We start from the raw sequence: 27,013 nt of genomic DNA, 5'->3' as shown, positions 1-27,013 counted from the left end.
ACCCCCGTGGGATATATATTCTACCCACACACATTTGAAATGCTCCTGGGGTACCCTCACACATAGTATTCCCTCCTTTAGCGGATATTTTCACAAAAAAGTGAAATTTTCAAAAATTCAGAAAGTTGGCTGAAAATGACTAAATTTCAAGGACTCATTGGGCAAATTGCTCTGGTACTGAAATCAGAATGCTCACTGACATTTCCCCTCTCTGAAAGTTTGACAAATGCCAGAAAAATGACTAAGTCAAAAAAAAATTCTTTTTCAACTTTTTTTCAATTTTACGACTGTGGGATATATATTCTACACACACACACATTTGGAACTCTCCTGGGGTACCCTCACACATATTATTCCCTCACTTAGTGGATATTTTCACAAAGAAATGAAATTTTCAAAAATTCTGAAAATTGGCTGAAAATGACTACATTTTAAGGACTCATCGGGCAAATTGCTCTGGTACTGAAATCGGAACGCTCACTGACATTTCCCCTCTCTGAAAGTTTGACAAATGCCAGAAAAATGACTAAGTCAAAAAAAACATTTTTTTTTCAACTTTTTTCAATTTTACGACTGTGGGATATATATTCTAGCCACACACATTTGGAACTCTTCTGGAGTTCCCTCACACATATTATTCCCTCATTTAGTGGATATTTTCACAAAGAAGTGAAATTTTAAAAAATTCAGTAAATTGGCTGAAAACGACTAAATTTCAAGGACTCATCGGGTGAATCGCTCTGGAAATGAAATCGGAACGCTCACTGACATTTCCCCTCTCTGAAAGTGTGACAAATGCTAGAAAAATGACTAAGTCTAAAAAAAAATTTTTTTCAACTTTTTTTCAATTTTACCCCGTGGGATATATATTCTACCCACACACATTTGAAACTCTTCTGGGGTACCCTCACACATATTATTCCCTCATTTAGTGGATATTTTCACAAAGAAATGAAATTTTCAAAAATTCTGAAAATTGGCTGAAAATGACTACATTTTAAGGACTCATCGGTCAAATTGCTCTGGTACTGAAATCGGAACGCTCACTGACATTTGCCCTCTCTGAAAGTTTGACAAATGCTAGAAAAATGACTAAGTCAAAAAAAACATTTTTTTTCAACTTTTTTTCAATTTTACGACTGTGGGATATATATTCTACACACACACACATTTGGATCTCTCCTGGGGTACCCTCACACATATTATTCCCTCATTTAGTGGATATTTTCACAAAAAAGCAAAATTTTCAAAAATTCTGAAAATTGGCTGAAAATGACTACATTTTAAGGACTCATCGGGCAAATTGCTCTGGTACTGAAATCGGAACGCTCACTGACATTTCCCCTCTCTGAAAGTTTGACAAATGCCAGAAAAATGACTAAGTCAAAAAAAAAAAATTTTTTCAACTTTTTTTCAATTTTCCCCCGTCGGATATATATTCTACCCACACACATTTGGAACTCTTCTGGGGTACCCTCACACATATTATTCCCTCATTTAGTGGATATTTTCACAAAGAAATGAAATTTTCAAAAATTCTGAAAATTGTCTGAAAATGACTACATTTTAAGGACTCATCGGGCAAATTGCTCTGGTACTGAAATCGGAACGCTCACTGACATTTCCCCTCTCTGAAAGTTTGACAAATGCCAGAAAAATGACTAAGTCCAAAAAAAATTTTTTTTTCAACTTTTTTTTCAATTTTTCCACCGTGGGATATATATTCTACCCACACACATTTGGAACTCTCCTGGGGTACCCTCACACATATTATTCCCTCATTTAGTGGATATTTTCACAAAGAAGTGAAATTTTCAAAAATTCAGAAATTTGGCTGAAAACGACTAAATTTTAAGGACTCATCGGGCGAATCTCTCTGGAACTGAAATCGGAATGCTCACTGACATTTCCATTCTGTGAAAGTTTGACAAATGCTAGAAAAATGACTAAGTCCAACAAAAAATTGTTTTAAACTTTTTTTAAATTTCCTTCCCGTGGGATATATATTCTACCCACACACATTTGGAACTCTCCTGAGGCACCCTCACACATAGTATTCCCTCATTTAGCGGTTATTTTCACAAAAAAGTGAAATTTTCAAAAATTCTGAAAATTGACTGAAAACGACTAAATTTCACGGGATCATCGAGCAAATTGCTCTGGTAATGAAATCGGAATGCTCACTGACATTTCCCCTCTCTGAAAGTTTGACAAATGCTAGAAAAATGACTAAGTTCAAAAAAAATTTTTTAAACTTTTTTTCAATTTTCCCCCGTGGGATTTATATTCTACCCACACACATTTGGAACTCTTCTGGGGTACCCTCACACATATTATTCCCTCATTTAGTGGATATTTTCACAAAGAAATGAAATTTTCAAAAATTCAGTAAATTGGCTGAAAATGACTAAATTTCAAGGACTCATCGGGCAAATTGCTCTGGTACTGAAATCGGAATGCTCACTGATATTTCCCCTCTCTGAAAGTTTGACAAATGCCAGAAAAATGACTAAGTCAAAAAAAAAATTCTTTTTCAACTTTTTTTCAATTTTCCCCCGTGGGATATATATTCTACCCACACACATTTGGAACTCTTCTGGGGTACCCTCACACATATTATTCCCTCATTTAGTGGATATTTTCACAAAAAAGTGAAATTTTCAAAAATTCTGAAAATTGGCTGAAAACGACTAAATTTCAAGGACTCATCGAGCAAATTGCTCTGGTACTGAAATCGGAACGCTCACTGACATTTCCCCCCTCTGAAAGTTTGACAAATGGCGGAAAAATGACTAAGTCCCAAAAAAATTTTTTTCAACTTATTTTCAAGGTTACCCCCGTGGGTTATATATTCTACCCACACACATTTGGAACTCTTCTGGGGTACCCTCACACATATTATTCCCTCATTTAGTGGATATTTTCACAAAGAAATACAATTTTCAAAAATTCAGTAAATTGGCTAAAAACGACTAAATTTCAAGGACTCATCGGGCGAATCGCTCTGCAACTGAAATCGGAATGCTCACTGACATTTTCCCTCTCTGAAAGTTTGACAAATGACAGAAAAATGGCTAAGTCCAAAAAAAATTTTTTTTTAACTTTTTTTCAATTTTACCCCCGTGGGATATATGTTCTACACACACACATTTGGAAATTTGGAACTCCCCTGGGGTACCCTCACACATATTATTCCCTCATTTAGTGGATATTTTCACAAAAAAGTGAAATTTTCAAAAATTCTGAAAATTGGCTGAAAACGACTAAATTTCAAGGACTCATCTGGCGAATCGCTCTGGAACTGAAATCAGAACGCTCACTGACATTTCCCCTCTCTGAAAGTTTGACAAATGCTAGAAAAATGACTAAGTCCAAAAACATTTTTTTTTCAACTTTTTTTCAATTTTACGACCGTGGGATATATATTCTACCCACACACATTTGTAACTCTCCTGGTGTACCCTCACACATATTATTCCCTCATTTAGTGGATATTTTCACAAAGAAGTGAAATTTTCAAAAATTCAGTAAATTGGCTGAAAACGACTAAATTTCAAGGACTCATCGGGCGAATCGCTCTGGAACTGAAATCGGAATGCTCACTGACATTTCCCCTATCTGAAAGTTTGAGAAATGCAAGAAAAATGAGTAAGTCCAAAAAAAAATTTTCTTTCAACTTTTTTTCAATTTAACCCCCGTGGGATATATATTCTACCCACACACATTTGGAACTCTCCTGGGGTACCCTCACACATATTATTCCCTCATTTAGCGGTTATTTTCACAAAAAAGTGAAATTTTCAAAAATTCTGAAAATTGGTAGAAAGCGACTAAATTTCAAAGACTCATCGAGCAAATTGCTCTGGTACTGAAATCGGAACGCTCACTGACATTTCCCCCCTCTGAAAGTTTGACAAATGGCGGAAAAATGACTAAGTCCAAAAAAAATTTTTTTCAACTTATTTTCAATGTTACCCCCGTGGGATATATATTCTACCCACACACATTTGGAACTCTTCTGGGGTACCCTCACACATAGTATTCTCTCATTTAGCGGATATTTTCACAAAAAAGTGAAATTTTCAAAAATTCAGAAAGTTGGCTTAAAATGGCTAAATTTCAAGGACTCATTGGGCAAATTGCTCTGGTGCTGAAATCGGAATGTTTACTGACATTTCCCCTCTCTGAAAGTGTGACAAATGCCAGAAAAATGACTAAGTCCAAAAAAATTTTTTTTAAAACTTTTTCCAATTTTACCCCCGTGGGATATTTGATCTACACAAACACATTTGGAACTCCCCTGGGGTACCCTCACACATATTATTCCCTCATTTAGTGGATATTTTCACAAAAAAGTGAATTTTTCAAAAATTCTGAAAATTGGCTGAAAATGACTAAATTTCAAGGACTCATCTGGCGAATCGCTCTGGAACTGAAATCAGAACGCTTACTGACATTTACCCTCACTGAAAGTTTGACAAATGCTAGAAAAATGACTAATTCCAAAAACATTTTTTTTCAACTTTTTTTCAATTTTACGACCGTGGGATTTATATTCTACGCACACACATTTGGAACTCTTCTGGGGTTCACTCACACATATTATTCCCTCATTTAGTGGATATTTTCACAAAGAAGTGAAATTTTCAAAAATTCAGTAAATTGGCTGAAAACGACTAAATTTCAAGGACTCATCTGGCGAATCGCTCTGGAAATGAAATCGGAACGCTCACTGACATTTCCCCTCTCTGAAAGTGTGACAAATGCTAGAAAAATGATTAAGTCCAAAAAAAATTTTTTTTCAACTTTTTTTCAATTTTACCCCCGTGGGATATATATTCTACCCACACACATTTGAAATGCTCCTGGGGTACCCTCACACATAGTATTCCCTCCTTTAGCGGATATTTTCACAAAAAAGTGAAATTTTCAAAAATTCAGAAAGTTGGCTGAAAATGACTAAATTTCAAGGACTCATTGGGCAAATTGCTCTGGTACTGAAATCGGAATGCTCACTGACATTTCCCCTCTCTGAAAGTTTGACAAATGCCAGAAAAATGACTAAGTCAAAAAAAAATTCTTTTTCAACTTTTTTTCAATTTTACGACTGTGGGATATATATTCTACACACACACACATTTGGAACTCTCCTGGGGTACCCTCACACATATTATTCCCTCATTTAGTGGATATTTTCACAAAAAAGCAAAATTTTCAAAAATTCTGAAAATTGGCTGAAAATGACTACATTTTAAGGACTCATCGGGCAAATTGCTCTGGTACTGAAATCGGAACGCTCACTGACATTTCCCCTCTCTGAAAGTTTGACAAATGCCAGAAAAATGACTAAGTCAAAAAAAAAAATTTTTTTCAACTTTTTTTCAATTTTCCCCCGTCGGATATATATTCTACCCACACACATTTGGAACTCTTCTGGGGTACCCTCACACATATTATTCCCTCATTTAGTGGATATTTTCACAAAGAAGTGAAATTTTCAAAAATTCTGAAAATTGGCTGAAAATGACTAAATTTTAAGGACTCATCGGGCAAATTGCTCTGGTACTGAAATCGGAACGCTCACTGACATTTCCCTTCTCTGAAAGTTTGACAAATGCCAGAAAAATGACTAAGTCCAAAAAAAATTTTTTTTTCAACTTTTTTTTCAATTTTTCCACCGTGGGATATATATTCTACCCACACACATTTGGAACTCTCCTGGGGTACCCTCACACATATTATTCCCTCATTTAGTGGATATTTTCACAAAGAAGTGAAATTTTCAAAAATTCAGTAATTTGGCTGAAAACGACTAAATTTTAAGGACTCATCGGGCGAATCTCTCTGGAACTGAAATCGGAATGCTCACTGACATTTCCATTCTGTGAAAGTTTGACAAATGCTAGAAAAATGACTAAGTCCAACAAAAAATTGTTTTAAACTTTTTTTAAATTTCCTCCCCGTGGGATATATATTCTACCCACACACATTTGGAACTCTCCTGAGGCACCCTCACACATAGTATTCCCTCATTTAGCGGTTATTTTCACAAAAAAGTGAAATTTTCAAAAATTCTGAAAATTGACTGAAAACGACTAAATTTCACGGGATCATCGAGCAAATTGCTCTGGTAATGAAATCGGAATGCTCACTGACATTTCCCCTCTCTGAAAGTTTGACAAATGCTAGAAAAATGACTAAGTTCAAAAAAAATTTTTTAAACTTTTTTTCAATTTTCCCCCGTGGGATTTATATTCTACCCACACACATTTGGAACTCTTCTGGGGTACCCTCACACATATTATTCCCTCATTTAGTGGATATTTTCACAAAGAAATGAAATTTTCAAAAATTCAGTAAATTGGCTGAAAATGACTAAATTTCAAGGACTCATCGGGCAAATTGCTCTGGTACTGAAATCGGAATGCTCACTGATATTTCCCCTCTCTGAAAGTTTGACAAATGCCAGAAAAATGACTAAGTCAAAAAAAAAATTCTTTTTCAACTTTTTTTCAATTTTCCCCCGTGGGATATATATTCTACCCACACACATTTGGAACTCTTCTGGGGTACCCTCACACATATTATTCCCTCATTTAGTGGATATTTTCACAAAAAAGTGAAATTTTCAAAAATTCTGAAAATTGGCTGAAAACGACTAAATTTCAAGGACTCATCGAGCAAATTGCTCTGGTACTGAAATCGGAACGCTCACTGACATTTCCCCCCTCTGAAAGTTTGACAAATGGCGGAAAAATGACTAAGTCCCAAAAAAATTTTTTTCAACTTATTTTCAAGGTTACCCCCGTGGGTTATATATTCTACCCACACACATTTGGAACTCTTCTGGGGTACCCTCACACATATTATTCCCTCATTTAGTGGATATTTTCACAAAGAAATAAAATTTTCAAAAATTCAGTAAATTGGCTAAAAACGACTAAATTTCAAGGACTCATCGGGCGAATCGCTCTGCAACTGAAATCGGAATGCTCACTGACATTTTCCCTCTCTGAAAGTTTGACAAATGACAGAAAAATGGCTAAGTCCAAAAAAAATTTTTTTTTAACTTTTTTTCAATTTTACCCCCGTGGGATATATGTTCTACACACACACATTTGGAAATTTGGAACTCCCCTGGGGTACCCTCACACATATTATTCCCTCATTTAGTGGATATTTTCACAAAAAAGTGAAATTTTCAAAAATTCTGAAAATTGGCTGAAAACGACTAAATTTCAAGGACTCATCTGGCGAATCGCTCTGGAACTGAAATCAGAACGCTCACTGACATTTCCCCTCTCTGAAAGTTTGACAAATGCTAGAAAAATGACTAAGTCCAAAAACATTTTTTTTTCAACTTTTTTTCAATTTTACGACCGTGGGATATATATTCTACCCACACACATTTGTAACTCTCCTGGTGTACCCTCACACATATTATTCCCTCATTTAGTGGATATTTTCACAAAGAAGTGAAATTTTCAAAAATTCAGTAAATTGGCTGAAAACGACTAAATTTCAAGGACTCATCGGGCGAATCGCTCTGGAACTGAAATCGGAATGCTCACTGACATTTCCCCTATCTGAAAGTTTGAGAAATGCAAGAAAAATGAGTAAGTCCAAAAAAAAATTTTCTTTCAACTTTTTTTCAATTTAACCCCCGTGGGATATATATTCTACCCACACACATTTGGAACTCTCCTGGGGTACCCTCACACATATTATTCCCTCATTTAGCGGTTATTTTCACAAAAAAGTGAAATTTTCAAAAATTCTGAAAATTGGTAGAAAGCGACTAAATTTCAAAGACTCATCGAGCAAATTGCTCTGGTACTGAAATCGGAACGCTCACTGACATTTCCCCCCTCTGAAAGTTTGACAAATGGCGGAAAAATGACTAAGTCCAAAAAAAATTTTTTTCAACTTATTTTCAATGTTACCCCCGTGGGATATATATTCTACCCACACACATTTGGAACTCTTCTGGGGTACCCTCACACATAGTATTCTCTCATTTAGCGGATATTTTCACAAAAAAGTGAAATTTTCAAAAATTCAGAAAGTTGGCTTAAAATGGCTAAATTTCAAGGACTCATTGGGCAAATTGCTCTGGTGCTGAAATCGGAATGTTTACTGACATTTCCCCTCTCTGAAAGTGTGACAAATGCCAGAAAAATGACTAAGTCCAAAAAAATTTTTTTTAAAACTTTTTCCAATTTTACCCCCGTGGGATATTTGATTTACACAAACACATTTGGAACTCCCCTGGGGTACCCTCACACATATTATTCCCTCATTTAGTGGATATTTTCACAAAAAAGTGAATTTTTCAAAAATTCTGAAAATTGGCTGAAAATGACTAAATTTCAAGGACTCATCTGGCGAATCGCTCTGGAACTGAAATCAGAACGCTTACTGACATTTACCCTCACTGAAAGTTTGACAAATGCTAGAAAAATGACTAATTCCAAAAACATTTTTTTTCAACTTTTTTTCAATTTTACGACCGTGGGATTTATATTCTACGCACACACATTTGGAACTCTTCTGGGGTTCACTCACACATATTATTCCCTCATTTAGTGGATATTTTCACAAAGAAGTGAAATTTTCAAAAATTCAGTAAATTGGCTGAAAACGACTAAATTTCAAGGACTCATCTGGCGAATCGCTCTGGAAATGAAATCGGAACGCTCACTGACATTTCCCCTCTCTGAAAGTGTGACAAATGCTAGAAAAATGATTAAGTCCAAAAAAAATTTTTTTTCAACTTTTTTTCAATTTTACCCCCGTGGGATATATATTCTACCCACACACATTTGAAATGCTCCTGGGGTACCCTCACACATAGTATTCCCTCCTTTAGCGGATATTTTCACAAAAAAGTGAAATTTTCAAAAATTCAGAAAGTTGGCTGAAAATGACTAAATTTCAAGGACTCATTGGGCAAATTGCTCTGGTACTGAAATCGGAATGCTCACTGACATTTCCCCTCTCTGAAAGTTTGACAAATGCCAGAAAAATGACTAAGTCAAAAAAAAATTCTTTTTCAACTTTTTTTCAATTTTACGACTGTGGGATATATATTCTACACACACACACATTTGGAACTCTCCTGGGGTACCCTCACACATATTATTCCCTCATTTAGTGGATATTTTCACAAAAAAGCAAAATTTTCAAAAATTCTGAAAATTGGCTGAAAATGACTACATTTTAAGGACTCATCGGGCAAATTGCTCTGGTGCTGAAATCGGAACGCTCACTGACATTTCCCCTCTCTGAAAGTTTGACAAATGCCAGAAAAATGACTAAGTCAAAAAAAAAATTTTTTTTCAACTTTTTTTCAATTTTCCCCCGTCGGATATATATTCTACCCACACACATTTGGAACTCTTCTGGGGTACCCTCACACATATTATTCCCTCATTTAGTGGATATTTTCACAAAGAAGTGAAATTTTCAAAAATTCTGAAAATTGGCTGAAAATGACTAAATTTTAAGGACTCATCGGGCAAATTGCTCTGGTACTGAAATCGGAACGCTCACTGACATTTCCCTTCTCTGAAAGTTTGACAAATGCCAGAAAAATGACTAAGTCCAAAAAAAATTTTTTTTTCAACTTTTTTTTCAATTTTTCCACCGTGGGATATATATTCTACCCACACACATTTGGAACTCTCCTGGGGTACCCTCACACATATTATTCCCTCATTTAGTGGATATTTTCACAAAGAAGTGAAATTTTCAAAAATTCAGTAATTTGGCTGAAAACGACTAAATTTTAAGGACTCATCGGGCGAATCTCTCTGGAACTGAAATCGGAATGCTCACTGACATTTCCATTCTGTGAAAGTTTGACAAATGCTAGAAAAATGACTAAGTCCAACAAAAAATTGTTTTAAACTTTTTTTAAATTTCCTCCCCGTGGGATATATATTCTACCCACACACATTTGGAACTCTCCTGAGGCACCCTCACACATAGTATTCCCTCATTTAGCGGTTATTTTCACAAAAAAGTGAAATTTTCAAAAATTCTGAAAATTGACTGAAAACGACTAAATTTCACGGGATCATCGAGCAAATTGCTCTGGTAATGAAATCGGAATGCTCACTGACATTTCCCCTCTCTGAAAGTTTGACAAATGCTAGAAAAATGACTAAGTTCAAAAAAAATTTTTTAAACTTTTTTTCAATTTTCCCCCGTGGGATTTATATTCTACCCACACACATTTGGAACTCTTCTGGGGTACCCTCACACATATTATTCCCTCATTTAGTGGATATTTTCACAAAGAAATGAAATTTTCAAAAATTCAGTAAATTGGCTGAAAATGACTAAATTTCAAGGACTCATCGGGCAAATTGCTCTGGTACTGAAATCGGAATGCTCACTGATATTTCCCCTCTCTGAAAGTTTGACAAATGCCAGAAAAATGACTAAGTCAAAAAAAAAATTCTTTTTCAACTTTTTTTCAATTTTCCCCCGTGGGATATATATTCTACCCACACACATTTGGAACTCTTCTGGGGTACCCTCACACATATTATTCCCTCATTTAGTGGATATTTTCACAAAAAAGTGAAATTTTCAAAAATTCTGAAAATTGGCTGAAAACGACTAAATTTCAAGGACTCATCGAGCAAATTGCTCTGGTACTGAAATCGGAACGCTCACTGACATTTCCCCCCTCTGAAAGTTTGACAAATGGCGGAAAAATGACTAAGTCCCAAAAAAATTTTTTTCAACTTATTTTCAAGGTTACCCCCGTGGGTTATATATTCTACCCACACACATTTGGAACTCTTCTGGGGTACCCTCACACATATTATTCCCTCATTTAGTGGATATTTTCACAAAGAAATAAAATTTTCAAAAATTCAGTAAATTGGCTAAAAACGACTAAATTTCAAGGACTCATCGGGCGAATCGCTCTGCAACTGAAATCGGAATGCTCACTGACATTTTCCCTCTCTGAAAGTTTGACAAATGACAGAAAAATGGCTAAGTCCAAAAAAAATTTTTTTTTAACTTTTTTTCAATTTTACACCCGTGGGATATATGTTCTACACACACACATTTGGAAATTTGGAACTCCCCTGGGGTACCCTCACACATATTATTCCCTCATTTAGTGGATATTTTCACAAAAAAGTGAAATTTTCAAAAATTCTGAAAATTGGCTGAAAACGACTAAATTTCAAGGACTCATCTGGCGAATCGCTCTGGAACTGAAATCAGAACGCTCACTGACATTTCCCCTCTCTGAAAGTTTGACAAATGCTAGAAAAATGACTAAGTCCAAAAACATTTTTTTTTCAACTTTTTTTCAATTTTACGACCGTGGGATATATATTCTACCCACACACATTTGTAACTCTCCTGGTGTACCCTCACACATATTATTCCCTCATTTAGTGGATATTTTCACAAAGAAGTGAAATTTTCAAAAATTCAGTAAATTGGCTGAAAACGACTAAATTTCAAGGACTCATCGGGCGAATCGCTCTGGAACTGAAATCGGAATGCTCACTGACATTTCCCCTATCTGAAAGTTTGAGAAATGCAAGAAAAATGAGTAAGTCCAAAAAAAAATTTTCTTTCAACTTTTTTTCAATTTAACCCCCGTGGGATATATATTCTACCCACACACATTTGGAACTCTCCTGGGGTACCCTCACACATATTATTCCCTCATTTAGCGGTTATTTTCACAAAAAAGTGAAATTTTCAAAAATTCTGAAAATTGGTAGAAAGCGACTAAATTTCAAAGACTCATCGAGCAAATTGCTCTGGTACTGAAATCGGAACGCTCACTGACATTTCCCCCCTCTGAAAGTTTGACAAATGGCGGAAAAATGACTAAGTCCAAAAAAAATTTTTTTCAACTTATTTTCAATGTTACCCCCGTGGGATATATATTCTACCCACACACATTTGGAACTCTTCTGGGGTACCCTCACACATAGTATTCTCTCAGTTAGCGGATATTTTCACAAAAAAGTGAAATTTTCAAAAATTCAGAAAGTTGGCTTAAAATGGCTAAATTTCAAGGACTCATTGGGCAAATTGCTCTGGTGCTGAAATCGGAATGTTTACTGACATTTCCCCTCTCTGAAAGTGTGACAAATGCCAGAAAAATGACTAAGTCCAAAAAAATTTTTTTTAAAACTTTTTCCAATTTTACCCCCGTGGGATATTTGATCTACACAAACACATTTGGAACTCCCCTGGGGTACCCTCACACATATTATTCCCTCATTTAGTGGATATTTTCACAAAAAAGTGAATTTTTCAAAAATTCTGAAAATTGGCTGAAAATGACTAAATTTCAAGGACTCATCTGGCGAATCGCTCTGGAACTGAAATCAGAACGCTTACTGACATTTACCCTCTCTGAAAGTTTGACAAATGCTAGAAAAATGACTAATTCCAAAAACATTTTTTTTCAACTTTTTTTCAATTTTACGACCGTGGGATTTATATTCTACGCACACACATTTGGAACTCTTCTGGGGTTCACTCACACATATTATTCCCTCATTTAGTGGATATTTTCACAAAGAAGTGAAATTTTCAAAAATTCAGTAAATTGGCTGAAAACGACTAAATTTCAAGGACTCATCTGGCGAATCGCTCTGGAAATGAAATCGGAACGCTCACTGACATTTCCCCTCTCTGAAAGTGTGACAAATGCTAGAAAAATGATTAAGTCCAAAAAAAATTTTTTTTCAACTTTTTTTCAATTTTACCCCCGTGGGATATATATTCTACCCACACACATTTGAAATGCTCCTGGGGTACCCTCACACATAGTATTCCCTCCTTTAGCGGATATTTTCACAAAAAAGTGAAATTTTCAAAAATTCAGAAAGTTGGCTGAAAATGACTAAATTTCAAGGACTCATTGGGCAAATTGCTCTGGTACTGAAATCGGAATGCTCACTGACATTTCCCCTCTCTGAAAGTTTGACAAATGCCAGAAAAATGACTAAGTCAAAAAAAAATTATTTTTCAACTTTTTTTCAATTTTACGACTGTGGGATATATATTCTACACACACACACATTTGGAACTCTCCTGGGGTACCCTCACACATATTATTCCCTCATTTAGTGGATATTTTCACAAAAAAGCAAAATTTTCAAAAATTCTGAAAATTGGCTGAAAATGACTACATTTTAAGGACTCATCGGGCAAATTGCTCTGGTACTGAAATCGGAACGCTCACTGACATTTCCCCTCTCTGAAAGTTTGACAAATGCCAGAAAAATGACTAAGTCAAAAAAAAAATTTTTTTTCAACTTTTTTTCAATTTTCCCCCGTCGGATATATATTCTACCCACACACATTTGGAACTCTTCTGGGGTACCCTCACACATATTATTCCCTCATTTAGTGGATATTTTCACAAAGAAGTGAAATTTTCAAAAATTCTGAAAATTGGCTGAAAATGACTAAATTTTAAGGACTCATCGGGCAAATTGCTCTGGTACTGAAATCGGAACGCTCACTGACATTTCCCTTCTCTGAAAGTTTGACAAATGCCAGAAAAATGACTAAGTCCAAAAAATTTTTTTTTCAACTTTTTTTTCAATTTTTCCACCGTGGGATATATATTCTACCCACACACATTTGGAACTCTCCTGGGGTACCCTCACACATATTATTCCCTCATTTAGTGGATATTTTCACAAAGAAGTGAAATTTTCAAAAATTCAGTAATTTGGCTGAAAACGACTAAATTTTAAGGACTCATCGGGCGAATCTCTCTGGAACTGAAATCGGAATGCTCACTGACATTTCCACTCTGTGAAAGTTTGACAAATGCTAGAAAAATGACTAAGTCCAACAAAAAATTGTTTTAAACTTTTTTTAAATTTCCTCCCCGTGGGATATATATTCTACCCACACACATTTGGAACTTTCCTGAGGCACCCTCACACATAGTATTCCCTCATTTAGCGGTTATTTTCACAAAAAAGTGAAATTTTCAAAAATTCTGAAAATTGACTGAAAACGACTAAATTTCACGGGATCATCGAGCAAATTGCTCTGGTAATGAAATCGGAATGCTCACTGACATTTCCCCTCTCTGAAAGTTTGACAAATGCTAGAAAAATGACTAAGTTCAAAAAAAATTTTTTAAACTTTTTTTCAATTTTCCCCCGTGGGATTTATATTCTACCCACACACATTTGGAACTCTTCTGGGGTACCCTCACACATATTATTCCCTCATTTAGTGGATATTTTCACAAAGAAATGAAATTTTCAAAAATTCAGTAAATTGGCTGAAAATGACTAAATTTCAAGGACTCATCGGGCAAATTGCTCTGGTACTGAAATCGGAATGCTCACTGATATTTCCCCTCTCTGAAAGTTTGACAAATGCCAGAAAAATGACTAAGTCAAAAAAAAAATTCTTTTTCAACTTTTTTTCAATTTTCCCCCGTGGGATATATATTCTACCCACACACATTTGGAACTCTTCTGGGGTACCCTCACACATATTATTCCCTCATTTAGTGGATATTTTCACAAAAAAGTGAAATTTTCAAAAATTCTGAAAATTGGCTGAAAACGACTAAATTTCAAGGACTCATCGAGCAAATTGCTCTGGTACTGAAATCGGAACGCTCACTGACATTTCCCCCCTCTGAAAGTTTGACAAATGGCGGAAAAATGACTAAGTCCCAAAAAAATTTTTTTCAACTTATTTTCAAGGTTACCCCCGTGGGTTATATATTCTACCCACACACATTTGGAACTCTTCTGGGGTACCCTCACACATATTATTCCCTCATTTAGTGGATATTTTCACAAAGAAATAAAATTTTCAAAAATTCAGTAAATTGGCTAAAAACGACTAAATTTCAAGGACTCATCGGGCGAATCGCTCTGCAACTGAAATCGGAATGCTCACTGACATTTTCCCTCTCTGAAAGTTTGACAAATGACAGAAAAATGGCTAAGTCCAAAAAAAATTTTTTTTTAACTTTTTTTCAATTTTACCCCCGTGGGATATATGTTCTACACACACACATTTGGAAATTTGGAACTCCCCTGGGGTACCCTCACACATATTATTCCCTCATTTAGTGGATATTTTCACAAAAAAGTGAAATTTTCAAAAATTCTGAAAATTGGCTGAAAACGACTAAATTTCAAGGACTCATCTGGCGAATCGCTCTGGAACTGAAATCAGAACGCTCACTGACATTTCCCCTCTCTGAAAGTTTGACAAATGCTAGAAAAATGACTAAGTCCAAAAACATTTTTTTTTCAACTTTTTTTCAATTTTACGACCGTGGGATATATATTCTACCCACACACATTTGTAACTCTCCTGGTGTACCCTCACACATATTATTCCCTCATTTAGTGGATATTTTCACAAAGAAGTGAAATTTTCAAAAATTCAGTAAATTGGCTGAAAACGACTAAATTTCAAGGACTCATCGGGCGAATCGCTCTGGAACTGAAATCGGAATGCTCACTGACATTTCCCCTATCTGAAAGTTTGAGAAATGCAAGAAAAATGAGTAAGTCCAAAAAAAAATTTTCTTTCAACTTTTTTTCAATTTAACCCCCGTGGGATATATATTCTACCCACACACATTTGGAACTCTCCTGGGGTACCCTCACACATATTATTCCCTCATTTAGCGGTTATTTTCACAAAAAAGTGAAATTTTCAAAAATTCTGAAAATTGGTAGAAAGCGACTAAATTTCAAAGACTCATCGAGCAAATTGCTCTGGTACTGAAATCGGAACGCTCACTGACATTTCCCCCCTCTGAAAGTTTGACAAATGGCGGAAAAATGACTAAGTCCAAAAAAAATTTTTTTCAACTTATTTTCAATGTTACCCCCGTGGGATATATATTCTACCCACACACATTTGGAACTCTTCTGGGGTACCCTCACACATAGTATTCTCTCATTTAGCGGATATTTTCACAAAAAAGTGAAATTTTCAAAAATTCAGAAAGTTGGCTTAAAATGGCTAAATTTCAAGGACTCATTGGGCAAATTGCTCTGGTGCTGAAATCGGAATGTTTACTGACATTTCCCCTCTCTGAAAGTGTGACAAATGCCAGAAAAATGACTAAGTCCAAAAAAATTTTTTTTAAAACTTTTTCCAATTTTACCCCCGTGGGATATTTGATCTACACAAACACATTTGGAACTCCCCTGGGGTACCCTCACACATATTATTCCCTCATTTAGTGGATATTTTCACAAAAAAGTGAATTTTTCAAAAATTCTGAAAATTGGCTGAAAATGACTAAATTTCAAGGACTCATCTGGCGAATCGCTCTGGAACTGAAATCAGAACGCTTACTGACATTTACCCTCTCTGAAAGTTTGACAAATGCTAGAAAAATGACTAATTCCAAAAACATTTTTTTTCAACTTTTTTTCAATTTTACGACCGTGGGATTTATATTCTACGCACACACATTTGGAACTCTTCTGGGGTTCACTCACACATATTATTCCCTCATTTAGTGGATATTTTCACAAAGAAGTGAAATTTTCAAAAATTCAGTAAATTGGCTGAAAACGACTAAATTTCAAGGACTCATCTGGCGAATCGCTCTGGAAATGAAATCGGAACGCTCACTGACATTTCCCCTCTCTGAAAGTGTGACAAATGCTAGAAAAATGATTAAGTCCAAAAAAAATTTTTTTTCAACTTTTTTTCAATTTTACCCCCGTGGGATATATATTCTACCCACACACATTTGAAATGCTCCTGGGGTACCCTCACACATAGTATTCCCTCCTTTAGCGGATATTTTCACAAAAAAGTGAAATTTTCAAAAATTCAGAAAGTTGGCTGAAAATGACTAAATTTCAAGGACTCATTGGGCAAATTGCTCTGGTACTGAAATCGGAATGCTCACTGACATTTCCCCTCTCTGAAAGTTTGACAAATGCCAGAAAAATGACTAAGTCAAAAAAAAATTATTTTTCAACTTTTTTTCAATTTTACGACTGTGGGATATATATTCTACACACACACACATTTGGAACTCTCCTGGGGTACCCTCACACATATTATTCCCTCATTTAGTGGATATTTTCACAAAAAAGCAAAATTTTCAAAAATTCTGAAAATTGGCTGAAAATGACTACATTTTAAGGACTCATCGGGCAAATTGCTCTGGTACTGAAATCGGAACGCTCACTGACATTTCCCCTCTCTGAAAGTTTGACAAATGCCAGAAAAATGACTAAGTCAAAAAAAAAATTTTTTTTCAACTTTTTTTCAATTTTCCCCCGTCGGATATATATTCTACCCACACACATTTGGAACTCTTCTGGGGTACCCTCACACATATTATTCCCTCATTTAGTGGATATTTTCACAAAGAAGTGAAATTTTCAAAAATTCTGAAAATTGGCTGAAAATGACTAAATTTTAAGGACTCATCGGGCAAATTGCTCTGGTACTGAAATCGGAACGCTCACTGACATTTCCCTTCTCTGAAAGTTTGACAAATGCCAGAAAAATGACTAAGTCCAAAAAAAATTTTTTTTTCAACTTTTTTTTCAATTTTTCCACCGTGGGATATATATTCTACCCACACACATTTGAAACTCTCCTGGGGTACCCTCACACATATTATTCCCTCATTTAGTGGATATTTTCACAAAGAAGTGAAATTTTCAAAAATTCAGTAATTTGGCTGAAAACGACTAAATTTTAAGGACTCATCGGGCGAATCTCTCTGGAACTGAAATCGGAATGCTCACTGACATTTCCACTCTGTGAAAGTTTGACAAATGCTAGAAAAATGACTAAGTCCAACAAAAAATTGTTTTAAACTTTTTTTAAATTTCCTCCCCGTGGGATATATATTCTACCCACACACATTTGGAACTTTCCTGAGGCACCCTCACACATAGTATTCCCTCATTTAGCGGTTATTTTCACAAAAAAGTGAAATTTTCAAAAATTCTGAAAATTGACAGAAAACGACTAAATTTCAAGGGATCATCGAGCAAATTGCTCTGGTAATGAAATCGGAATGCTCACTGACATTTCCCCTCTCTGAAAGTTTGACAAATGCTAGAAAAATGACTAAGTTCAAAAAAAATTTTTTAAACTTTTTTTCAATTTTCCCCCGTGGGATTTATATTCTACCCACACACATTTGGAACTCTTCTGGGGTACCCTCACACATATTATTCCCTCATTTAGTGGATATTTTCACAAAGAAATGAAATTTTCAAAAATTCAGTAAATTGGCTGAAAATGACTAAATTTCAAGGACTCATCGGGCAAATTGCTCTGGTACTGAAATCGGAATGCTCACTGATATTTCCCCTCTCTGAAAGTTTGACAAATGCCAGAAAAATGACTAAGTAAAAAAAAAAATTCTTTTTCAACTTTTTTTCAATTTTCCCCCGTGGGATATATATTCTACCCACACACATTTGGAACTCCCCTGGGGTACCCTCACACATATTATTCCCTCATGTAGTGGATATTTTCACAAAAAAGTGAAATTTTCAAAAATTCTGAAAATTGGCTGAAAATGACTAAATTTCAAGGACTCATCTGGCGAATCGCTCTGGAACTGAAATCAGAATGCTTACTGACATTTACCCTCTCTGAAAGTTTGACAAATGCTAGAAAAATGACTAATTCCAAAAACATTTTTTTTCAACTTTTTTTCAATTTTACGACCGTGGGATTTATATTCTACGCACACACATTTGGAACTCTTCTGGGGTTCACTCACACATATTATTCCTTCATTTAGTGGATATTTTCACAAAGAAGTGAAATTTTCAAAAATTCAGTAAATTGGCTGAAAACGACTAAATTTCAAGGACTCATCTGGCGAATCGCTCTGGAAATGAAATCGGAACGCTCACTGACATTTCCCCTCTCTGAAAGTGTGACAAATGCTAGAAAAATGACTAAGTCCAAAAAAAAATTTTTTTCAACTTTTTTTCAATTTTACCCCCGTGGGATATATATTCTACACAAACACATTTGTAACTCTCCTGGGGTACCCTCACACATATTATTCCCTCATTTAGTGGATATTTTCACAAAGAAGTGAAATTTTCAAAAATTCAGTAAATTGGCTGAAAACGACTAAATTTCAAGGACTCATCGGGCGAATCGCTCTGGAACTGAAATCGGAATGCTCACTGACATTTCCTCTATCTGAAAGTTTGAGAAATGCAAGAAAAATGAGTAAGTCCCAAAAAAATTTTCTTTCAACTTTTTTTCAATTTAACCCCCGTGGGATATATATTCTACCCACACACATTTGGAACTCTCCTGGGGTACCATCACACATATTATTCCCTCATTTAGCGGTTATTTTCACAAAAAAGTGAAATTTTCAAAAATTCTGAAAATTGGTAGAAAGCGACTAAATTTCAAGGACTCATCGAGCAAATTGCTCTGGTACTGAAATCGGAACGCTCACTGACATTTCCCCCCTCTGAAAGTTTGACAAATGGCGGAAAAATGACTAAGTCCAAAAAAAATTTTTTTCAAATTATTTTCAATGTTACCCCCGTGGGATATATATTCTACCCACACACATTTGGAACTCTTCTGGGGTACCCTCACACATAGTATTCCCTCATTTAGCGGATATTTTCACAAAAAAGTGAAATTTTCAAAAATTCAGAAAGTTGGCTTAAAATGGCTAAATTTCAAGGACTCATTGGGCAAATTGCTCTGGTACTGAAATCGGAATGCTCACTGACATTTCCCCTCTCTGAAAGTTTGACAAATGCCAGAAAAATGACTAAGTCCAAAAAAAATTTTTTTTCAACTTTTTTTCAATTTTACGACTGTGGGATATATATTCTACACACACACACATTTGGAACTCTCCTGGGGTACCCTCACACATATTATTCCCTCATTTAGTGGATATTTTCACAAAAAAGCAAAATTTTCAAAAATTCTGAAAATTGGCTGAAAATGACTACATTTTAAGGACTCATCGGGCAAATTGCTCTGGTACTGAAATCGGAACGCTCACTGACATTTCCCCTCTCTGAAAGTTTGACAAATGCCAGAAAAATGACTAAGTCAAAAAAAAAAATTTTTTTCAACTTTTTTTCAATTTTCCCCCGTCGGATATATATTCTACCCACACACATTTGGAACTCTTCTGGGGTACCCTCACACATATTATTCCCTCATTTAGTGGATATTTTCACAAAGAAGTGAAATTTTCAAAAATTCTGAAAATTGGCTGAAAATGACTAAATTTTAAGGACTCATCGGGCAAATTGCTCTGGTACTGAAATCGGAACGCTCACTGACATTTCCCTTCTCTGAAAGTTTGACAAATGCCAGAAAAATGACTAAGTCCAAAAAAAATTTTTTTTTCAACTTTTTTTTCAATTTTTCCACCGTGGGATATATATTCTACCCACACACATTTGGAACTCTCCTGGGGTACCCTCACACATATTATTCCCTCATTTAGTGGATATTTTCACAAAGAAGTGAAATTTTCAAAAATTCAGTAATTTGGCTGAAAACGACTAAATTTTAAGGACTCATCGGGCGAATCTCTCTGGAACTGAAATCGGAATGCTCACTGACATTTCCACTCTGTGAAAGTTTGACAAATGCTAGAAAAATGACTAAGTCCAACAAAAAATTGTTTTAAACTTTTTTTAAATTTCCTCCCCGTGGGATATATATTCTACCCACACACATTTGGAACTCTCCTGAGGCACCCTCACACATAGTATTCCCTCATTTAGCGGTTATTTTCACAAAAAAGTGAAATTTTCAAAAATTCTGAAAATTGACAGAAAACGACTAAATTTCAAGGGATCATCGAGCAAATTGCTCTGGTAATGAAATCGGAATGCTCACTGACATTTCCCCTCTCTGAAAGTTTGACAAATGCTAGAAAAATGACTAAGTTCAAAAAAAATTTTTTAAACTTTTTTTCAATTTTCCCCCGTGGGATTTATATTCTACCCACACACATTTGGAACTCTTCTGGGGTACCCTCACACATATTATTCCCTCATTTAGTGGATATTTTCACAAAGAAATGAAATTTTCAAAAATTCAGTAAATTGGCTGAAAATGACTAAATTTCAAGGACTCATCGGGCAAATTGCTCTGGTACTGAAATCGGAATGCTCACTGATATTTCCCCTCTCTGAAAGTTTGACAAATGCCAGAAAAATGACTAAGTAAAAAAAAAAATTCTTTTTCAACTTTTTTTCAATTTTCCCCCGTGGGATATATATTCTACCCACACACATTTGGAACTCCCCTGGGGTACCCTCACACATATTATTCCCTCATTTAGTGGATATTTTCACAAAAAAGTGAAATTTTCAAAAATTCTGAAAATTGGCTGAAAATGACTAAATTTCAAGGACTCATCTGGCGAATCGCTCTGGAACTGAAATCAGAACGCTTACTGACATTTACCCTCTCTGAAAGTTTGACAAATGCTAGAAAAATGACTAATTCCAAAAACATTTTTTTTCAACTTTTTTTCAATTTTACGACCGTGGGATTTATATTCTACGCACACACATTTGGAACTCTTCTGGGGTTCACTCACACATATTATTCCCTCATTTAGTGGATATTTTCACAAAGAAGTGAAATTTTCAAAAATTCAGTAAATTGGCTGAAAACGACTAAATTTCAAGGACTCATCTGGCGAATCGCTCTGGAAATGAAATCGGAACGCTCACTGACATTTCCCCTCTCTGAAAGTGTGACAAATGCTAGAAAAATGACTAAGTCCAAAAAAAAATTTTTTTCAACTTTTTTTCAATTTTACCCCCGTGGGATATATATTCTACACAAACACATTTGTAACTCTCCTGGGGTACCCTCACACATATTATTCCCTCATTTAGTGGATATTTTCACAAAGAAGTGAAATTTTCAAAAATTCAGTAAATTGGCTGAAAACGACTAAATTTCAAGGACTCATCGGGCGAATCGCTCTGGAACTGAAATCGGAATGCTCACTGACATTTCCTCTATCTGAAAGTTTGAGAAATGCAAGAAAAATGAGTAAGTCCCAAAAAAATTTTCTTTCAACTTTTTTTCAATTTAACCCCCGTGGGATATATATTCTACCCACACACATTTGGAACTCTCCTGGGGTACCATCACACATATTATTCCCTCATTTAGCGGTTATTTTCACAAAAAAGTGAAATTTTCAAAAATTCTGAAAATTGGTAGAAAGCGACTAAATTTCAAGGACTCATCGAGCAAATTGCTCTGGTACTGAAATCGGAACGCTCACTGACATTTCCCCCCTCTGAAAGTTTGACAAATGGCGGAAAAATGACTAAGTCCAAAAAAAATTTTTTTCAAATTATTTTCAATGTTACCCCCGTGGGATATATATTCTACCCACACACATTTGGAACTCTTCTGGGGTACCCTCACACATAGTATTCCCTCATTTAGCGGATATTTTCACAAAAAAGTGAAATTTTCAAAAATTCAGAAAGTTGGCTTAAAATGGCTAAATTTCAAGGACTCATTGGGCAAATTGCTCTGGTACTGAAATCGGAATGCTCACTGACATTTCCCCTCTCTGAAAGTTTGACAAATGCCAGAAAAATGACTAAGTCCAAAAAAAATTTTTTTAAAACTTTTTTCCAATTTTACCCCCGTGGGATATATGTTCTATACAAACACATTTGGAACTCCCCTGGGGTACCCTCACACATATTATTCCCTCATTTAGTGGATATTTTCACAAAAAAGTGAAATTTTCAAAAATTCTGAAAATTGGCTGAAAATGACTAAATTTCAAGGACTCATCTGGCGAATCGCTCTGGAACTGAAATCAGAACGCTTACTGACATTTACCCTCTCTGAAAGTTTGACAAATGCTAGAAAAATGACTAATTCCAAAAACATTTTTTTTCAACTTTTTTTCAATTTTACGACCGTGGGATTTATATTCTACGCACACACATTTGGAACTCTTCTGGGGTTCACTCACACATATTATTCCCTCATTTAGTGGATATTTTCACAAAGAAGTGAAATTTTCAAAAATTCAGTGAATTGGCTGAAAACGACTAAATTTCAAGGACTCATCTGGCGAATCACTCTGGAAATGAAATCGGAACGCTCACTGACATTTCCCCTCTCTGAAAGTGTGACAAATGCTAGAAAAATGACTAAGTCCAAAAAAAAATTTTTTTCAACTTTTTTTCAATTTTACCCCCGTGGGATATATATTCTACACAAACACATTTGTAACTCTCCTGGGGTACCCTCACACATATTATTCCCTCATTTAGTGGATATTTTCACAAAGAAGTGAAATTTTCAAAAATTCAGTAAATTGGCTGAAAACGACTAAATTTCAAGGACTCATCGGGCGAATCGCTCTGGAACTGAAATCGGAATGCTCACTGACATTTCCCCTATCTGAAAGTTTGAGAAATGCAAGAAAAATGAGTAAGTCCAAAAAAAATTTTCTTTCAACTTTTTTTCAATTTAACCCCCGTGGGATATATATTCTACCCACACACATTTGGAACTCTCCTGGGGTACCCTCACACATATTATTCCCTCATTTAGTGGATATTTTCACAAAAAAGCAAAATTTTCAAAAATTCTGAAAATTGGCTGAAAATGACTACATTTTAAGGACTCATCGGGCAAATTGCTCTGGTACTGAAATTGGAATGCTCACTGACATTTCCCCTCTCTGAAAGTTTGACAAATGCCAGAAAAATGACTAAGTCAAAAAAAAAATTTTTTTTCAACTTTTTTTCCATTTTCCCCCCTGGGATATATATTCTACCCACACACATTTAGAACTCTTCTGGGGTACCCTCACACATATTATTCCCTCACTTAGTGGATATTTTCACAAAGAAATGAAATTTTCAAAAATTCTGAAAATTGGCTGAAAATGACTACATTTTAAGGACTCATCGGGCAAATTGCTCTGGTACTGAAATCGGAACGCTCACTGACATTTCCCCTCTCTGAAAGTTTGACAAATGCCAGAAAAATGACTAAGTCAAAAAAAACATTTTTTTTTCAACTTTTTTCAATTTTACGACTGTGGGATATATATTCTAGCCACACACATTTGGAACTCTTCTGGAGTTCCCTCACACATATTATTCCCTCATTTAGTGGATATTTTCACAAAGAAGTGAAATTTTAAAAAATTCAGTAAATTGGCTGAAAACGACTAAATTTCAAGGACTCATCGGGTGAATCGCTCTGGAAATGAAATCGGAACGCTCACTGACATTTCCCCTCTCTGAAAGTGTGACAAATGCTAGAAAAATGACTAAGTCTAAAAAAAAATTTTTTTCAACTTTTTTTCAATTTTACCCCGTGGGATATATATTCTACCCACACACATTTGAAACTCTTCTGGGGTACCCTCACACATATTATTCCCTCATTTAGTGGATATTTTCACAAAGAAATGAAATTTTCAAAAATTCTGAAAATTGGCTGAAAATGACTACATTTTAAGGACTCATCGGTCAAATTGCTCTGGTACTGAAATCGGAACGCTCACTGACATTTGCCCTCTCTGAAAGTTTGACAAATGCTAGAAAAATGACTAAGTCAAAAAAAACATTTTTTTTCAACTTTTTTTCAATTTTACGACTGTGGGATATATATTCTACACACACACACATTTGGATCTCTCCTGGGGTACCCTCACACATATTATTCCCTCATTTAGTGGATATTTTCACAAAAAAGCAAAATTTTCAAAAATTCTGAAAATTGGCTGAAAATGACTACATTTTAAGGACTCATCGGGCAAATTGCTCTGGTACTGAAATCGGAACGCTCACTGACATTTCCCCTCTCTGAAAGTTTGACAAATGCCAGAAAAATGACTAAGTCAAAAAAAAAAAATTTTTTCAACTTTTTTTCAATTTTCCCCCGTCGGATATATATTCTACCCACACACATTTGGAACTCTTCTGGGGTACCCTCACACATATTATTCCCTCATTTAGTGGATATTTTCACAAAGAAATGAAATTTTCAAAAATTCTGAAAATTGTCTGAAAATGACTACATTTTAAGGACTCATCGGGCAAATTGCTCTGGTACTGAAATCGGAACGCTCACTGACATTTCCCCTCTCTGAAAGTTTGACAAATGCCAGAAAAATGACTAAGTCCAAAAAAAATTTTTTTTTCAACTTTTTTTTCAATTTTTCCACCGTGGGATATATATTCTACCCACACACATTTGGAACTCTCCTGGGGTACCCTCACACATATTATTCCCTCATTTAGTGGATATTTTCACAAAGAAGTGAAATTTTCAAAAATTCAGAAATTTGGCTGAAAACGACTAAATTTTAAGGACTCATCGGGCGAATCTCTCTGGAACTGAAATCGGAATGCTCACTGACATTTCCATTCTGTGAAAGTTTGACAAATGCTAGAAAAATGACTAAGTCCAACAAAAAATTGTTTTAAACTTTTTTTAAATTTCCTCCCCGTGGGATATATATTCTACCCACACACATTTGGAACTCTCCTGAGGCACCCTCACACATAGTATTCCCTCATTTAGCGGTTATTTTCACAAAAAAGTGAAATTTTCAAAAATTCTGAAAATTGACTGAAAACGACTAAATTTCACGGGATCATCGAGCAAATTGCTCTGGTAATGAAATCGGAATGCTCACTGACATTTCCCCTCTCTGAAAGTTTGACAAATGCTAGAAAAATGACTAAGTTCAAAAAAAATTTTTTAAACTTTTTTTCAATTTTCCCCCGTGGGATTTATATTCTACCCACACACATTTGGAACTCTTCTGGGGTACCCTCACACATATTATTCCCTCATTTAGTGGATATTTTCACAAAGAAATGAAATTTTCAAAAATTCAGTAAATTGGCTGAAAATGACTAAATTTCAAGGACTCATCGGGCAAATTGCTCTGGTACTGAAATCGGAATGCTCACTGATATTTCCCCTCTCTGAAAGTTTGACAAATGCCAGAAAAATGACTAAGTCAAAAAAAAAATTCTTTTTCAACTTTTTTTCAATTTTCCCCCGTGGGATATATATTCTACCCACACACATTTGGAACTCTTCTGGGGTACCCTCACACATATTATTCCCTCATTTAGTGGATATTTTCACAAAAAAGTGAAATTTTCAAAAATTCTGAAAATTGGCTGAAAACGACTAAATTTCAAGGACTCATCGAGCAAATTGCTCGGGTACTGAAATCGGAACGCTCACTGACATTTCCCCCCTCTGAAAGTTTGACAAATGGCGGAAAAATGACTAAGTCCCAAAAAAATTTTTTTCAACTTATTTTCAAGGTTACCCCCGTGGGTTATATATTCTACCCACACACATTTGGAACTCTTCTGGGGTACCCTCACACATATTATTCCCTCATTTAGTGGATATTTTCACAAAGAAATAAAATTTTCAAAAATTCAGTAAATTGGCTAAAAACGACTAAATTTCAAGGACTCATCGGGCGAATCGCTCTGCAACTGAAATCGGAATGCTCACTGACATTTTCCCTCTCTGAAAGTTTGACAAATGACAGAAAAATGGCTAAGTCCAAAAAAAATTTTTTTTTAACTTTTTTTCAATTTTACCCCCGTGGGATATATGTTCTACACACACACATTTGGAAATTTGGAACTCCCCTGGGGTACCCTCACACATATTATTCCCTCATTTAGTGGATATTTTCACAAAAAAGTGAAATTTTCAAAAATTCTGAAAATTGGCTGAAAACGACTAAATTTCAAGGACTCATCTGGCGAATCGCTCTGGAACTGAAATCAGAACGCTCACTGACATTTCCCCTCTCTGAAAGTTTGACAAATGCTAGAAAAATGACTAAGTCCAAAAACATTTTTTTTTCAACTTTTTTTCAATTTTACGACCGTGGGATATATATTCTACACAAACACATTTGTAACTCTCCTGGGGTACCCTCACACATATTATTCCCTCATTTAGTGGATATTTTCACAAA

This window comes from Phyllobates terribilis, unplaced genomic scaffold, assembly GCF_046119375.1.
Source record: "Phyllobates terribilis strain yellow unplaced genomic scaffold, ASM4611937v1 Scaffold_7__3_contigs__length_470593459, whole genome shotgun sequence".
Taxonomy (NCBI): Eukaryota; Metazoa; Chordata; class Amphibia; order Anura; family Dendrobatidae; genus Phyllobates; species Phyllobates terribilis.
This window is presented reverse-complemented; position numbering follows the sequence as displayed.